Source organism: Nanorana parkeri, unplaced genomic scaffold (genome assembly GCF_000935625.1).
Source record: "Nanorana parkeri isolate BGI_ZX_2015 unplaced genomic scaffold, ASM93562v1 scaffold4313, whole genome shotgun sequence".
Classification (NCBI taxonomy): Eukaryota; Metazoa; Chordata; class Amphibia; order Anura; family Dicroglossidae; genus Nanorana; species Nanorana parkeri.
Window position 1 is genome coordinate 1,672 of NW_017310576.1, and position 2,468 is coordinate 4,139.

General features: G+C 52.1%; 1 pseudogene; it reads right to left on the reverse strand.

Moving 5' to 3' along the window:
- Positions 1-866: 866 nt before the first annotated feature.
- LOC108803841 lies at positions 867-2,013 on the reverse strand (annotated as a pseudogene).
- Between the last annotated feature and the right edge of the window lie 455 nt (positions 2,014-2,468).

Consider the following 2,468-nt stretch of genomic DNA (forward strand, 5'->3'; position numbering starts at 1 on the left):
ACGGACAGAAGAGAGAGCAACAGCTTCTGGGTACCGGGTAGCATAGTCCACTACTGTCAGCATATAACGTTTGCCTGAACTGCTAGGAATAGCTAGTGGCTCAATAAGATCCACTGCTACCCTCTTAAAAGGTTCATCAATTACAGGTAAAGGTTGTAGTGCACATCTCCTGCCTTGCCAACCCGCTGGCAGGTAGCACAGGACTGACAGTAGTCAGCTATGTCCCTGTACATGGTAGGCCAGAAAAAATTATGTTTCATTCGTGCCTTGGTCTTAGTGACCCCTAAGTGCCCGGCTAGGGGAACTTCATGAGCCACTTTCAATAAGTGTCCCCTAAACTGTTTAGGCACAATGAGCTGCCTCCTGCTCAGGGCTGACTCATCTCCTTCTGTGGGTATGGGCTGCTGGCAAAGCTTACCATTGTCCCAAGAAATCTGATACTGGTCTCCCTCAGCAGGGGGTTGTGCAGCCAGACTTCTGAGCTGTTCCAGTGTTGTATCAATCTGCAGAGCTGTCTCAAAGGCGGCACTGCAAGTCCCAGACAGCTGTCCTGTGGCAAACAGAGCCCAGAGAAGAGTTGGGAGCCTCCTCTCTCTGCTCTGAGGCCAGCGTCTGTGCCTCTGCCACCTTTGCAGCACTGCGAGTGACAGCAAGTACTGGCAATGTGTTATTGTCATCACATTTAACATTAACATTTTCAGAATGAACATTGACCATCGTATAATTCACCTTTCCAGCATTAACAGTGACACAAGCATCTACTACACGTTTCTGTGTGACCGTCTCCACACCATCCCTAGGTGTAGAACTTTCCAATTCCTCCACACCCTCTTCCCCTCTCTGTTCACCCCCAAAATGCCCAGATGTCAACCCTGCATCTGTACACAGTACCTTGGTGTGTCCAAAGAGTCCAGTGGAAGAATCCGGGTGTTTTCTGCAGGTGCATAATAAGAAATCAGGGTTCCCAAGTCTGCACCCAATAAAACGGGTGTGGGAATTTCATCAGGGACCCCCACTTCTCCCATCCCACTTCCCGCCCCTCAATCAAGGAAAACACGGGCCCGAGGCACCTGGGAACAAGTGCCCCCCAACTCCGGTGAGGGTAAGAAACTTTTCCGGGATGAGGTCTTTGTCTTCAATGAGCTCTGGGCGGACTAGAGTGACCTCTGCTCCAGTGTCTCGGAAGCCAGTCACAGTCCGGTTACCGATGACAACGGGCTGCAAGTTGGTCTAGTTCCCTCCCGGCGTCTCGTTGACAAACAACACAGATTGGGTGCTGACCGGCTGGCCAGGTGATGTCATCTTCTGCTCAGGACACTGGTGCCTGAGATGTCCAGACTTGCCGCAGTTGTAACACTTGCGCATGCCCACGGACACTGGCTTGGCAAACGACATTCCAGCTGCTGGTTTCTGGAAAGGCTGACTCACCACTGTAGCAGGCGTTGCCGTTAGTGATTTCCCTCCTTTCCAGCCACTAGGGAGAGCTCGGCGATGGTCAGATACCCGAGTGTTGGTAAAGGTATCTGCAAGTTCAGCAGCCTCTGTGGCAGACTCTGGCTTTCGCTCCAGCACAAACTGCCTAATTTCTGTGGGGCAGATGGACAGGAGCTGATCCTGGATCATCAGGTCCTCCAGGGCTTCGTAAGACACTTTCTTCAGCCCCTGGGACCACTGCCGGAATGTGGTACGTAAGCGACTTACCACATCCAGAAAAGAGTCTGTAGGCACCTTTTGCAGGGATCTGAACCGTCTGCGATACACCTCTGGTGTCAGCTGGTACTTCTTCACGATTGCGTCCTTTAAGGCTTCGTAATCGTTGTCTTGCTCAGGTGGCATTTCCACATAAGCGTCCAAAGCTTTTCCCCGCAGTCCTGGGGTCAAATATTTGGGCCATTGCTTCTGAGGCAAGTGATATTGCCTGCATATCTTCTCAAAGGATAGCAGGTAGGTATCGACATCACTGTCCTTGTCCATAACTGGAAATTTGGCTGTAGGGCTCACAGCCAAAGGTACTTCCCTGTGCTCTAGGTAACTGAGGTTCGGTCCCGGTCTCTGATGCTGGAGCTTAGCCATCTCCAGTTCATGCCGACGGTGCCGATTCCCTCTCTGCTCTGCGATCCGCCCCCTCTCTCTGCCTGACGCTCCTCTTGCTCTCTCTCACCTTGACGTTCCAGATACTGCAGGTACATTACAGGGTCTGCGCCCATTAACCTCTGCAGAACTTCTTGCCGTTGAGTAGAGTCTCCGCTGGGTACAGGCATTCTGTTACTGGACGGATCACTCAGTGGGTTGGAGATGATGACCTCTGGTTCATTCTCCGTACTCTCACCCCTCGAGGCTGCACCTGAACCCTGCTGCTCTGAGGCTGAGACCTCTTCCTCTGGTCTCTCCAGGATCTGCTTTGCCTGGATATCCGCCTCATGCAGGTAACGAATCATGTCCTCCCGTGATTTATCGTAAGTGTCCAT